This window comes from Pseudopipra pipra, chromosome 9, assembly GCF_036250125.1.
Source record: "Pseudopipra pipra isolate bDixPip1 chromosome 9, bDixPip1.hap1, whole genome shotgun sequence".
NCBI classification, from domain to species: Eukaryota; Metazoa; Chordata; class Aves; order Passeriformes; family Pipridae; genus Pseudopipra; species Pseudopipra pipra.
This window is the reverse complement of record NC_087557.1, coordinates 20,434,482-20,450,366: the sequence shown is the minus strand read 5'-3', so window position 1 is coordinate 20,450,366 and position 15,885 is coordinate 20,434,482. Positions and strand designations below refer to the sequence as shown.

Genomic DNA, 15,885 nt, shown 5'->3' with positions numbered 1-15,885 from the left:
ACAATTTTCATCCAAAGCACTTTGTCATGAATCACAAATTAAAAACATCATCACAGTAATTGGAAAGATCAAGCAGCATATGCTGAGATGACGCAGGGCAAACAGGGACAGGTAGAAGTCCTGATGACAATGGGGAGGCAACAGAGGCTCTGCAGCTTTCACAGGTCCCAGTGATTTAAGTTACACCCCTTTGCTCAATGCCATTTGGTTGAGCTGGAACATAAGCCTTTTTGAGCAAAGTATGATATGACTTATTAAAAGGAATCTATTGCCTCCCAGTATCTTCTCTACAGATCTAGACAGCTTCTTAATTTGTATTAAATTACATTATTAAGTGTTTATGCAGTGCTTTACCCACCTGTTTCTCACAAACAAGTACCAAATGTCCTGTCCTGCTGGTGAAAGCTAAGACTGAACCTCTCCCAAGCAGAATGAACTCCGTGCTGCAAATGCAGAACAAGTTTTAAAACATACTATTTACATCAAAACCAAGACACTTGACAATTTAAATAATTTTTGATTCAACAAATTCTCGTAAGTAAGGAGGGAAAAAAAAAAGAGCTAATGAGGGTTCACACATTGCCAGTCAGATGAAGTCTATCCTACCAGCATGGACGTGTGGGGCCTGTGTTAGAAACAAGTCCTCTCAACTGGTACCCCTAAAGAGACACCGTATTTAGAGTCATTTATACTCACAGACCTTTATTTGATTATCATGGTCAATCGATCAGTACCTCTTTGTATCTCCCTGGCGTAAAAATGCCTGTCAGAAAGTAGACAGCACATTAATTTTGCATTATTAAACATGTTCACCTGTGGTTTCTAGTCATGATCAATTTTATTTTCAGTCTGTTGGATTTTATTAGCAAATCTTTTTTCCTTATCAGCCAAGATAAAGATATTGTGCCATCAAGTGAAAGTCAACTTTCCAGAGATAATTCCAGTTTTTCTTTACATTTTCAAGCTTCACAGATAGCTAGAAAATGAAATAGTTCAGGGGAAGACCAAAGCATTCAGCCAAAGCATTTAATTGGACTTGAAATTCAATGCTTATGATGTTGTTGTTTACAAGTCTGATCAGTCTATAGTCATCATGGAATACCATGGCTATGAACTCCCACCAGGAAAAAGAAGGCTTGTAATGAAATCAATGGAGACGCAGCTCACCAGCTGCCTGAGCCCACAGAGAAGAATGTGAACACAAACCATCCACAGAAATACATTCAAAAGAGTAATGTTTCCATTATCACCAAAACTTACATTCTATATTCCTGCTGTGAAATAGATTTTTGCATGAGCTGGAATTGTGCCCTACCACAGTCCCCATTCCCCATGTCCCCAGCTGGCACACTGGAGCATGGACCACTTTCTGATCCTACAGATGATATCCTAGTTATAAATAGCATTAATTAAAGAATCAGAGTCATGGTATGCAACAAGGCATCACTGATTACCCTGGTCTTGCATGGTCTGCTCAGAGCAAAACCTCCCCTGAATAACCCAGGCTTCCAATACAACCTCTAAGAAGAGGCACATTAAAAAACCAGCAAGATGACAGGGTTTATGGGAACAGAGCAGACATTTCTCTGGATGTAGATATTTCCAAAAGGACTGTACTTAGAGAAAATAATAAGGAATGGCAAAAAAAACCCCTGTTTAACCTACATTATAACTACCAGTCCTGCAAAGGCTTAGACTGATGGTTCACTTCTATAAATGGGGCTTTTCAAATTGCTGTGTTCTGCCCCAAATCCTGCAGCCAGCCATTCCTGCTGGCGGGTTTCCAGCAGCCTCCAAGTAGAGAAGGGTCTGGATTTTACTACTGACTAGTCACCAGTTGAAGCTTGGGCCATATGAATGGGGCCCCTCTGACAGCCTTATTAACACAAATGATTTTTATTCTGCATGCCTGGGTAAGCCATGGGCACATGCCTGCAAGATCAAAGCCTTGGTCATTAATAACTTGGGCAATCGTTTCACCTAGAAGCCACACTCTGTCTACACAGAAATCTTTCCGGGAATCTGGTAAAAAGATTGATGAAAATTAAACATCTACTTAGTGAAGCTGAAGTAACCAATATATGATTAATACTTTCCAATTATATTTCAGTACAGTACATTGCTGAGTTTGTTATTACCTGCACTCTTAACACTCCATCTGCAGTGTTAAATCCATCTGTTGCTGAAAATATGACTATATCTTCAAGGGTTTCTGAATCATCGTGCTGGTACCTTTTAACATAATTATAATGAAGAGTGATATTCATTATCCAGCGGAAATTAGAAACCTATAAATATGAGGGGAGGGGAGCAAGGGAAGAGCTGAGGTCCTGCATTGCCCACTGTTTCAATTGATCATGTTGGCTGCTCCCACTTGAAATATTGCTCTGGGCTCTGGATTTAGCACCAGCAGTCCCACTGGTTTCACTGGTGTTTCACTAACGCCTACCATGGGGACCTGGTCCCTCAGCTTCATTCTGCCAGATGGAGGTGGGCAAAAGAAGTGGTTTCATGACTGGCATCCACATCAGGGTATGGAGACAGCACAAACCTAGACTGTGCACCATGGCCAAAGCTTCTGGTGGAGCAGGACACCAAGCCCTGGGAATTCCTCACCTGTACGAGGAGTAATGGTGTCCTTATCACATGGGTTGTTGCCAGCTGAGATGGCAAGAGAAAAGTTCCAGTCATTTCTACCTTTGAGAAGGATTTAAAGCAGAGGGTGCTATTTCTAAACACTCAGATATATTGTCCGAATAAATATATTATATTTTTAAACATATATCTTAGATGTTAAAGAACCCCCTCTTTAATACAGCAACAGCTGGTTTAAATGTGCCTCCAGGTAACAGAAGGGAAAGCTTATGCCACAGTCTTCCCTGAATTCTGCTCCCCTCCACCTCCTTCCCTCTGCCCTATTAGGATCCAACCTCCCAATATCATGAGGCTCCTTTTAAAAACATTTTTTTTTAAAAATACAAATTTTCAGACACCATTACACAGTTATGGATAAGATATAGGCTTCACTTTTCCCCCCAAATCCCAAAGCAGTGAGTCTATTTTTGAGACTCCGGGTAATAATCAGCTGCAGAGAATTTTAAAGAAAGAACCCAAATAAATTAGCTGATTTTAAAAGCCTGCAAACAAAGATCCTTCACCTTGGCAAGTCCATGCAGATCAATGAAATTGGACAGAGGAAGTTTATTAACTAGAAAAAACTTTCAGATCCTCATGGGAACATGAAGGAGTGTTTTATTTTGCTGCATCCAGAGGGACCCTACCAGGATCCAACCCTTCCACCCGCAAACCTGCCTGCACTTTGGGCCTGGAAGAGGTTCTCTGATACTCAGCAAGTGTGTCTGTGCTTTTGGAATAGGAGGAATCTTCCTCCCCCTGCAGATTTAAAAGCTTGAAATGCATGTCAGCTGATCCAAAGGCTCTGCCATTCCCTATTTTAGAGTTTAACAGGACTGCCTGGAATCTAAGTGGCACAAGTAACCATTTCCAGTCCTCTGATGAAAAGCTTGTGCTTAAAAGGCTATGGAGTTCCAATTTGCGAGACTAAATTTGGGTGAAAGAACACTCAAACTACCAAGTGAGATGTTTTTGTCCTGCCACCATGATCAAAGCAGTGAGTAGAAAACCAGCTTAATGATATATTTCTTCACATCATACCGATGGTAAAACACAGCCCATTCCACTGAGTAAAATCTCCCTTGGCCTCTAACTCCAGTGGGGACGAAAAACTTTCTAATCTGCCTGCCCCAGGAAGGTTTTATGCTCCTACATCCAGTATCCTCTATGAGGATAGTGCAGGGCCCTTAAGAAACCACAGACTGTCCATGGGGCATAAGCTTATGAAGAACATTCTCTCTTTCTTAGGAGAAATTCCTGCCTCCTGGTATGAAAGATGGACAAAAAATAGAAGAAGGATGAGGCTATCTGTCTGTCCAAGGCTGTTGACTGAGAAGTGAAGCTGCTGTGCCTTCTCAACAATATAAGAGGACAGAGGTGCTTTCCCCTTTGACATTAAAACAAGGGCTAAGTGGGATGTTTTCCCACTGTGGTGGTTTTTGAGAATCAAGTTTTCTCATATTTGAAAGAAATCCACAGGGTTAATAGCCAGAGGCACACAGCTAAAGTGTAAGTTTGAGAAAGACGAGAACAAGATGAACCAAAAAGAAAACACTGTAGATGAGTTGCAATATTTCCACAGAAAAGAAAATGGGCTCAGAGTTTTAAAAATATCCTTCAAAAAAAAAAAAAAAGCATAGCAATTAAAGCTACTGAGCTGACTGAAGAAGCTTCAGCATTGCTTTCCTCTTACTAAGCTTTTATTGCTTTCTTTGGAATACAATTGGTGATAATTTTCTACTTAGAGTCTGACACAAACCTTACAAGTTATCAGAGCTACTTGAAAAAAATTGGATAGGTTTAGCTTTATTTCTCTCCATAAACAATTTGCTATTGGAAGTAGTGAAGTCTCTTGAATGCTTCCAAGACTTCAACTGCCTATTATAATTTCCCAAATAATCCTTCCCTATGGTTGCACGTTCTTCACTACAAGTAACTCACTTCTTTTCTGCTCTCCTACTGTTCTGGACAAATTGTTCTTAGGGCAGAGTTTAACCATTTAGCAGAAGAATATAGTCTTAAGCATTATAAGCTTTACACAGCACACTCAAAATTCACCCTGCACAAATATTCATTTAATACTGGCAGGAATTTTGCTGATCCCCTTAACCTACCTGGGATTTTAATATTTGCTAAAATACTTAACAAAGAATGCATGCACACATACAAACCCCAGGTGGAATAAATTTGATGAATAATTCTCATTTGTAGAGAAAATGCTTGCCTGGCTCTTTTCAAGGAATGTAAGCACCTTGAACAAGCTTTATGCTCTGACTTTAGCAGGGACTTACTTACTAAATGGTACAATACAAGAACATTTAAAACTATAGGAAGAAGTCAGGCAATAAATGTGTGGAACCAGCTACAGGGCATATAATAGAACAAAGGAATCGACAAACCTGGATTTTTCAAGCAATGTCATGGAAAGAACTCACCAAGGCAGAAAACACTCCATAGAGGGAACTTTCCTGTCAGATGCGTCGAAGTGCTGGCAGGGAACAGAAACACCAGTGTTGTGTACAGCTCACAATTTTCATTTTCAAGTGAACGAAATGAGATGTGAGGTTTGACTGGTTTGGCACAGAAACTGCAAATCTCTTACTCTGAAGAATCAGAAGTGAGCACACTCTGTCTGCCATAGGGAACACACACCCAGGAGCTTGAGCAGTTCTTGGGAATCTGTTGTCCATTATCAAAAAGGCTTATATGGCTGGAAAGTAATGGTGTCCACACAGTGGACAGTGAAACAGCAAGAAAATCACTGCTTTTGGCCCCCTTTTCAAGAATCATAGAGAAGATCTCAAGTATCTGCACTAATAGGGAACATTGTTCTCTACCGTGAGGCTGCACGACGTTCAACTCCCCCTTAAAACAGCGGGAAATGGGATTTGGAAGGTGATCCCAGACTTCTGCCTAGGCTTTAAATTCTACTTTTGTGCTCATTTGGTGTATTTAATGTAAAAATTTAGATTTCAATAAGCATCATTTGTTGTCATGCCTCATCTGTTTATGAAAGCAGAGCTTTTAAAACGTGATAATAATTGCAAATGATGTCAAATGCTTTTCTTGTTTACCTGAAAGATGTCAAGAATAGCAGGGCTTGTTTTGCTTTGTTGGTTTTTAGGCTGCAAAAATTAGCTTACCCACACTGTAAAAATTAGTAAGAGGGAAAAATAAATGTTAGATCTTTTCCCTATCACCTTATAAAGTGTAATTCAGCTCGACAGTTTCATATGTACACAGGAGAAGTGAGAGAAACAAAGCACTAACAGCACACGAGTTGATTGTCTGGAGACTGGGCCTCTGGAGATTGGAGCTGATGCCTGGTGATGGTGCAAGTTTCTTTAACAACAGGTTGTGTAGTTCCAGGCTCCCTCTGGCTCATGTAACACAAGGAATCAGTCTTAAAGATGGCTGAAAAATATGGAAATCCAGCAGATGGTATCTGACCACTGACTGATCCCACTCTGCCGGTACCAGCTCAACTCTCAGCTCATCAGTTCATAAGAATTCTATTTTGATGTTGTTTTTTCCAGTGTCTTGATATTTCTATTAATTTTCTATATTTGTTTAAGTGTTGCAAAGAAGCAAGTTCAAGCAGCATACCTAAAGAAAAGAAGAAAAATAAAAAGTCAATTGGTCTTCCTGCTTTTGCTTTCACCTGTTTTAATACTGGTGAAAATCCAGAGCAACTCTGTTAATTTTAATCAAGTCATTAATGTAAAACAGGAACTGGACATAAGAAACATCATGTTATTACAGATGAGCAGCTCCAGCCATCTCATTCCTGCACAATTTCCTATTATGCAATAATGTGCATGGCTTTCATAATATTATGAATGCTATGTCATTTAAAAAAAAAAAAGCCCTACTTATTTGAGCATCAAAATGAATTTAAATGAGTCCTGAAGAATCTGTTCTCCAAAATGTCAGCTGTAGACAAGGCTGTAGAAGAGATCCCTTTGCAAACACATTGACACAGAGATTTCTTAAAAATACAAGGTCCATCACAGATCATTGTAGCAGCCATTTGCTGCTTTTCTCTTATTACTCCTTTATTAATTCCAGCCCAAGGGAACCCTGTTCATCACACCAGGGGAGCAATAGCAGTTATGCATTGTCAGTTCTGTAGACAACTTACCCCTGACCCCCAAACATTTGTCATAGAATCATGGAATTGTTTAAGTTGGAAAAGGTCTTTAAGATCATCAAGTCCAGCCATGAACTCAGCACTGCCAAAGCCACTACTAGTCACTCCATTATTGAGCTGTACCAGGGACAGTCACCTCCCCAGACTGCCACACCTGCTTGGTTCATCTGCAGTGGATTCCTTAATAATCTCACCAGCACTCGTTGGCTCGGTGGTTTTAGTGAGAGTATAATAATCACTTGAAAAAAACCCCATAAATAAAACATCCACATAGGTGTTTCAGCAAGAACCATCTTCTCTTTAGCAAGCTTGAAGTTGACACAGCTCACCAGGAGTGGCAGGTTGTCATATTGGTGGGATGGCAACAGAAATCCATTACCTAACAGGAAACCAGTGTCTAATGCTTTGCCTTCCATCAAATATTATTAAAACCAATTCTTGGTTGTGTCTCTCATCGTGCTGGAAATAGGCAACTGCATCCTCAGTGTTTTCAAACTTGAGGCTTTTGCCTCCTGTTATATAAATGCAGAAAGGAAGTTACCATGTGCTCTTTCTATCAACACAAATTACCAATAACATTTTCAGATTTAAGCAGAAGAGACACACGTCTTCTGTTCACCGTGTAAAGGCTGGATCCACTTAAAACCAACAGGAGCCTTTTCGTTCACTTCAGTGAACTTTAGATCACGTTCCAAAGAAGTGACATTATTATTTTTTCAGCCTCAAATACACATTGGGCTGTTAGTAACCAGCCTGAAGTCTGAAGACTTTCACTGCAGAAATTCCAAAAGATGTGAAAATATTATGGGTTTTTTTCAGAACTTCTAATAATTTTTCTAGGATGCATGCAGAAGAATCAAACGCTGCTTAGGAAGGTTATGAGGATAAGTTTTACAAGAGAAATAATGCTTGTATTTTGTAGGCATTGTATTGCATCCCACAGTTCAGCTCACATCTGACACAACATACACTGCCTGCACTGTGACCCTTCCATGTTGGGAATGGATCACCAGGAACCGGACAGGATTCAGGTTGTCAGCAGCCTGTAAGAGTATCACAGAATCATTAAGGCTGGAAAGGATCTCCAAGATCTTCAAGTCCAACCTTCAACCAAGTATCCCCACACCCACTAAACCATATCACAAAGTGTCACATCTCCTTTTTTAAACACTTCCAGGGATGGTGACTCCACCTGGGAGCTCCCTGGGGAGCCTGTTTCAATGCTTGACCACTCTTTCAGTGAAGAAATTTTTCCTAATATCCAACCTGAACCTTCCCTGGCACAACTTGAGGTCCTTTCCCCTTGTCCTATGTATTCTACATAACAGGGCACTGGCATTCTACAGTATATATACACCTGTATATAACAACTGCAGACTGATGATAAGGATTTACATTGCTCTTCACAAAGAGCTACACAGCAAAATACAAGGTGCCCAACCTTCTTGTATCCAATTTAAGAGGCTGATTTGGGGAAGGGAGGTTTTATAATGTGCAGAGTTTCTTAAAATAAAAGCCACCAGAAGAAGTCCAGAAAAGTGCCTCATATTTACAGGTTCTACACATACAAGAGTCTCCAGAATCACACTTGAATTTTTCAGATCTTAAAGATTATTTGGGTATCTAAATTCCTTTTTTGCTTAGAGAAGCTAAATGTAAAAATACTTTGAAGGATGGGCCTTTAACAGTGTGTGAGAACTGTAACTTCAGTGATGCAGTTTGACAGAGCAGCAACACTGCAGGTACAAGTGAGAACAAGACAGACCCACTGTCATTTACCTCCCAAAATTCCAGATATTTCAATACTTAAAAACCTGTGAACAATAAAGTGTCTTTAAACCCTTTTTTGTCAGAGGCCTTCTGCTTTTATCCTTCAGCAATCTGAAGCTTTGACTATTGCTAAGCAAACTAAAGGACATCTCATTTGCAGTGAGGTAACTCCACAAGAAGAGTTAGTGCCAACAGAAAAGGACCAAGCCCAAGGTACATTTTTAAAAATCAGACTTCAAAGAACCACAACTCCACTGTCCCAAATGTACCTGCATTAACATGCATTCAAAAGCACCGTGAGCTCACACACTGAAGCAAGATCACATATAACCCTTCAAACCCATGTTCCATCCAACCTTGGGAGCTTCGGTCTTCACAGTTCTATTTTTTGAAAAATGGGCTGCAACAGGAGAACTGCTCATGAACACATTATCAGTTGCTTGAAACTCAGCCTAGCAAAACAAGCAAAACAAACACTCCCTGAAAGATTAATGCAGCATTTGCTGACTGGCAAGCTTGCTTTGGACGTAGTACAGCAGTCCTGATTGCAGACAGCCCGGCTCCATGACTTCATAGACCTGTCTCTCGGCATGAGACATGTCAGGAGGCAGGTACCAATTCCCAGATCATAGAGATCCTGCCGAGTGAAGGATGTCTTGGTTTGTGCATAGCTCTCCAAATGGGTGAACTATCCCTGTAGCAGGGGTTTAGCAATATGAAACACTATTTTTTACTTCAGTGTTTTTGCATCTTCAGCATCTTGAACCGTGGCAGTAAGTGCGCAAGGATAAGCTGATGAGCTTCTAAGCTGAAATAGAGACAAATGCAGCTTCATGTTGTGTTTGTAGTATCTCCCTTTATCGGGACATAAGTCCAAACATTTTCTGTTTACAAATAAGAAAGCCCAGGAATCTTTTGCATACATATTAGCAAGGGCATGGGAATTCCCAAAGGCGGGTGAGTGCACACGCGTGGGTGTGTGTATATATAGATATCAAGCAACTCTTAGATGCATCAACAAGTTACTGGGATAGTGCTAAAGAATTAACAGTTAAACACAACAATTATCTTCTAAGCTTTGCCTCAGACAGTCAATAATCTTGTCCCAACTGATGTGGCTGGCAAACTTCCCATTCAAAAGGGCAGGATTCTCCTTTAGCCTCTTGAACAACTGCACACAGAAGGGTGATACATAGGCTAGCAGAGATGCATAGAGCAACCCAATAATGAATTTCCCAGATTTTGGCACTTTTTTTTTATTAGATATGTCAGTTAAATGTAGAAAGACATGGCATGATTGAAAAGCCCCTGAAAACTTCAAAAGCCCAGCTTGTACCCATTCATCCAGCTTGGATTCTGAATGGAAAAGATGCATACACCCTCCACAGGGGAGACAACCCACGGGGTGTTAAAAATCCACAAAAGTAACTTGTTTGTGTGCAAAACTGGCCATAGATACTTCTGATGAAGGCCCAGCTAGCAGACAAAAAGCCTCCTCATTAGCAAGCTACCACTCCTCTACTTTTTAGAAATAAAATTAATTCAATTCAGATTTTTCAAATCAATCCCCTTTCCTTCTGCTTGATTTTTTCAGATTTTCAGGTAAATGCTCATCTTCCTCTACCACTATTTGACCTAAAGCAGCAAGAATATCCCCAAAGCCATGATCCATGCAGGTAGACTGTACAGTAAACAAAGGCTGAGATGTTTCTGCCCTCCTCTGTCAGATGTGCCAAGCAATTCATGGAATTTCAGAGGCATTTGTCCAACGGGAGGAATACTTGACTCCAACTTCCTGATCTGTACGTGAGGAACGAGTATTTCTATGATAGTCTCCAGTTCAGTAAACCTGAAAGCAGAGGATTTATTACATACAGGATCAAGAAGCCTTTCCTTTGATCATTTATACAGTGATCTGTGAATGAATGCATTCAGAACCCAGCTCCAGCACACTCTGAAATATTCATGGACTCAGCCAAGAACAATATCCTGAATCCTCATTGGAGAGCAGATCCTCTGCTGGGGAATGGCACAAGGAAACCTGGTTGACTTCAGTGGGAAAACAATAGTTTACACAAGCTAAGAATGTTACGTTTTTGCACACTGAGATCTTCTTTGTAAACAGTGTTTTAATACCCATGTAAGCCAGATAATAAACACTTCAGATAAATCACGGGGAGGTTTAGAGAGTTCTATGCGCTCTCTCAAGCTTTCAGTTGAAGAGTAGAGGCCAGAAGTCAACACTGATTACACCTCAGCAGCAACTAACCGTGATAAATATCAGTCACACACTTTGGGTCCATTTCTTTAAGCTCTCTGTTGTGCTTCTGAAGAGCTCTCTTAAGACCTCTGCATATTTTATTCTGTGGTACTTACATACTTACACCCCATGCTCGAGTAGGGCTGGATATACCCACTGAGGCTTGAAACATCAGGTAGGACTGCCAGAATATTTCTTTCTCCTGTAAATCAAACGGACAGTTCCACAGTGCCCACACCCAGGTTTCCCCATGATCCAACCCCTCATTCAGCCATAGCTTATCCCAGAACTAGGACAGCACCTGCAAGTTTTTGGCACTTTGAAAGGAATTGTTCATACAGCCCAAGCACTTGTGGGTTTAAGTTGTAGGAAAGTCCCAGTCAATTAGAGTTAGCCAAGGACATCAATGTTTGTTGAGGAGTTTTCTTTCACACTTGGCTAAGGTGTGGTTCTGAAATGCTCTTCTCGTAATAGCTACCACAACTAACAGCTGAGGTTATTCAGAAGGACATAAAAAATGAGGTAGCAGACAACTTCCAAGAGAGGTGAGCCTTTCAAAACCGCAGATGACACAAAAAGGCAAGGACAATAATCACCTCCAACAATTCTTCATTGATCCAACCTAACTTACTGGGCTTGAAATTTAAGTCACATTATCACCGAGCTCCCACCTGTAAGTCTCAGTCTCACACCATCATCTTCCAAAAAATAGTCAGCCATTCATTGACAGTATACTTAACTTCTTAGTGGCAATCAAACTTTTTGTTAAGATAAATGGTACAAACAAGCTGGTAAAGTAAAAACCCATCATTATTTTACCAGCCAAATCCTACAGTGTTGACTCAGGAGGCACCTGAAATTTTGCTTACATAAGTACTGGAGGCTTGAGCTCATGTTAAAACAATCTCAACAACATTTTAAGTTTTAATAGAATAACTTTCATGTTATAACTTCATTCAATCATTTATGCAGCAATAATTTAAGATAGGAAATAAAGAGGAAAAAATTGCCTTTGTACAAGTTATTCTATTAAGGACTGGAATATTAATGTTATTGGATACATGAAACCTTGTGCAACCATGGAAACCATTGCACAGGATCCAGTCAGCCTCCAAAGCTGAGCTGTGGCCTATGGTTGCTATGAGAGGATATAGCACACACCCCTCAGCAGTTCTTGTTAGAAAGTTCTATTGTGCATTTGTCTACACTTCATCTCAGCATAAAGCTATTTGTGGAACAGAGGTTAAGGAGAGGGTTCTGAAATCTGAAAACATACCTTTCAGATTAATCTAGGAAATCAGATGCTGTTTTGCAACAGTTGGGGCTTATTTGTGACAATTTAACTGATGTCTTCCCTTGCTCTGAAAAGATAAAAAAGGGTATAATGAATTTGACTTGGAGAAGTTAGGGATTATTTTATATTCCTGGAACATATTAGTTTCCTTTCCAAACTCATCCTCAACCCACTCTTACTACAGACCACCTGGAGAAATTGGTGATAAAGGAACACTCCCCTTAGATTCTGCTCTTTTTAAAAAAAATTAAATTGCAAAATTTGAAAGCAAAATATAAACGGAAATCTTCTGAAACACAGTAAACTCAAAACTGTAGCTATCATTTAATCTATTATCTTTTCTAATTGCAAGAACAATTACACTAGGAACAATTATATGGCAAATAAAAATGTCTCAACATACCATAAAAAAGCCTGAAAATCAAACAGAAGTTTCCTGAAAGGTTTATGAACTCTCATTTGAGAGAATGACATCTGCTAGCAGGGTGGGTTGGGAAAAAAAATTGCCTGTGAAAAACATGGAACTTACCTAAACCAACACTTGCACTTTTGTTTAAAATGAGATATTAAGTCTTCAAAGGCAGTGATCTCTGCACCAGCTCCTCTGGCAGCAGCTCTCCCCACACCAATTTTCCATGCCCAATGCGCTATCCTCAAACCACCCCATCCCTCTTGGCATAAGAATGATCCCATATCCAAAGCATTCATTTTCCAATTTTCTGTGTCAGTCTCATTTAAAACCTCTCTTCCTACCTTGCAGGACCCACTTTCTTTGGGAAGATCGAGCTGTAGTTCGGTCTCCGTATCGAACACCATCTGTCCCCTCTCTGTGCTGATGCCTGTTCCCCAAGAGAAATTTTGCTGTTTCTACATATGCAAGATGCACCAGAAATACCAGAATATCCAACTTGAGAAGACTGAGCAGAGCTTTGATCTTCCGAGCCCAGGTGCATCCTTTACTGTGGTTGAAGTGCTCAGTGGATGACAGGCTAACGCTTCAGTGTTCGTGTCTGGGAGTCAAGAAACAGAGCAGCCTTTCTGCTCAAGGAAGGCTTGGAATTGCTTCCAGCTTTACTGCTCTCAGAAGGAGTTTTATTCATATTTCATTTTAAAGTCTATAAAAAATTGACCCAGTTTCCTCCAAGCTGTTGCGGGTGCATCTTGCTCCGTGTTGTTCGGCGGCCCGGTGGCCGCGGTCGAGCAGCTCGCAGGTGTTGCAGGGTGTTAGATCAGTGTAGGTCAGCAGTTCACCTGACAAGCGTTCAACAGATGGAGATCACTCCCCTGGCACCCAGACAGGCTGAGGTCGCTCTGCACGGAGAGGAACACGTTCCAGAGAAGAAATACTCTACAATAAAATCAGAGGAGTCAGAAGCTGCTTACTTGAAGGTGTTCAAAACCATACACACAGCACCAAAAATGCTTATTCAGTTGTGGCAGTAACCAAAAATCACATAAAATTCATAAATTCTTAACTTACATAGCAGATGGCAGAGCATCCTTCTTCCCTCACTTTTGTTTAGTGGACAGTTATTTTGGAAGACCCAAGCTCTGTGCTCCAAGGACAGTGCAAGACTCATATGTCATTCACAAGAGGCCAAAGTGGTCTAAATCTATTTTGCATCACTTATGTCAAGCCTGGTTCACAGAGAGTGGTGCCACATCCATGGAGGATGTCACATCTCCTTGGAAAGTGTTCTCTAAAATTCCTCAGTGCCTCCTTCTTCATGTATGACTTTTCCAAGTGTGATCCTGATGCCTCCATCCTACTCCTGCATCACATTCTGCTCTTATCAAGTGAAACCAATGGTGCTTAAATGCTTTCATAAAAAATACTTTTGGAAAAGCCTACATGAGAATTACCAGGTAAATGCTCAGCTCCTGATTTACAAAGGGTAGCAAACCCCACACCTTGGGCACTTGCCTTTAACTTACAAAATATTCTTAGGAAAAGCAGAAGTTGCGAATGTGCAGAAGGCAGCAGGGAGAATGTCAGGTTTGGTACCCTGGCTCTAACATCAGTACAATCATGACCCTATTTTAGGCACATCACTGTTGTCATCTCCAAGGATCCAGATTAAAGGGCTGCCAGGAATTATGAATCCAGCCATCCATGATTGCTTTATCAGATCCTTTAGCTTTGGGATAATCAACACCATAATCCTCACCTTAAGCCAAACACAAAATCAGTCAGGTATCTCATGGATTGTAAGGACCAGCAAGGATCCCTCTGCTCTTTCAGGATCAGCATTATTTCAGAGACAGCTCAGCTGAAGCTTCTGTTTGCAGCACGTTTTCAGCTATAGCTTTAAGATTTCAGAGTGTGAATTACTGTGGTGACATGCTGAAGCAGAGAGAAATGGCAGTGACCTGCAAGATACTGTTTGTGTGTTAACCCATTCATACCCACAGACATGAGCATTTCTCATGGCTAAAAGCAAACTGTACTAGGCATCCTGCTTTAAGCAAGTCTCTGGAATTTTGGCCCATTGACATATGCAAGGAAAAATACTTTAAAGTCATAAAAATCAGAGACATAAAATTTAAACCAAGGGCTATTTTTAATATTTGCATATTTTTAGTAGTAGAGCCTTTCTCCTACTTTCTACTCAAACCATGTGCCACACAAAACTGAGCAGCTCTCAAAAACTGCATTTGTCTACATTGCAGTTACCCATATTTTCCCCAAGATGATACCACTCAAAAAAACAATTGAGAAACTTCCATGTTTGGGGTTAGAACAAGCCTCAGCACTTCTACATTAGTGCTCCAGCAATATGGGGACCTTTTGCTTTCTGATTTACTCACTAAAGTACCGCAGACTACCTCACAGAAGCTGAGTAAATCTCCATTCTGGATGGCAAGATCTCCACTCTATTGAAGTCAAAGTGACTTTTCCCTATTAGATACAAATTGAAAGAGGATTTAATCTGCTTCCAGCATTAGGATTTTGCATCTAGTTGGGATTTGGTCGTGCATTTGTATTTTAATGTTCAAATTCTAACATTCTTAAGAATCATGCCTGTTCCAAACTTCAAATCAATATGTAGGTATGAGAATTGCTAGATCTGACCTAGGTTTAGGTAACCCAAACTCTTATCCCTACTATGTCCTATACATATCCTTAGATCCTCAGAGCTGTGTAGGTAATATGGAATATTAGTCACAGTAACTTAGAATTTAGGCCAACACAATCTTGCCTATAGAGGCATCTTATAAATGTGATATATTTATGTGTGATTGATGTAATATATAAAACACATTAGCTCTTACAGTGTTTAATAAATGCTGAGAGCTAGCAATATCAAGACAGATTTATGATTTCCCCCAAGCTTTGTTTTAGCAGTGATAATCAAAAAAGACTGCTTGATTTAGATCATTTAACTGGATTTTTGTTCTGTGTGCACTTAATGTATATTTTAGTATATTTTTTCTTACTTTTAGCAAAATTGTATAGGTGCAGACACACACACAAATCAAAAAGTTGCCTGACTGCTTATTGCATCTTTTTAGGAACATGTTGGTATATCTCTATTCTGGAGAACATTTCACAGTTCAGTGATAGAAAATAGTTTGCACTTCATTTGTGCATGTACTAATTTTAGATTAAGCAGGACCACATAAATCCTCCTGAAAAATGATGCAATTAAGTCAGACCTATTTGTAAAAAGGACAACATGTGGCTGTAATTATAATGGCAAAGCATTCAGTAACACTTACTAGTGTTATTGGTGCGCTGACTTATTACTGTGCTAAGAGGAGTTTGTGCAACATGCT

General features: G+C 40.1%; 1 long non-coding RNA gene across 2 annotated transcripts in view; it reads right to left on the bottom strand.

The window, feature by feature from the left end:
• Positions 1–682: 682 nt before the first annotated feature.
• The window catches only part of LOC135419035 (uncharacterized), a 37,871-nt gene continuing 22,668 nt past the window's right edge, over positions 683–15,885 (bottom strand). Inside the window, exons 2-6 of one of the 2 annotated variants that reach the window (XR_010432791.1) lie at positions 12,862–13,456; positions 12,091–12,175; positions 10,931–11,016; positions 2,139–6,240; positions 683–763 (exon numbers count right to left, since the gene is read on the bottom strand). This is a non-coding gene — a long non-coding RNA (uncharacterized LOC135419035). Of the gene's footprint in view, positions 6,241–10,930; positions 11,017–12,090; positions 12,176–12,861; positions 13,457–15,885 lie in introns of both variants that reach the window. The other variant, XR_010432790.1, reaches the window with a different exon arrangement.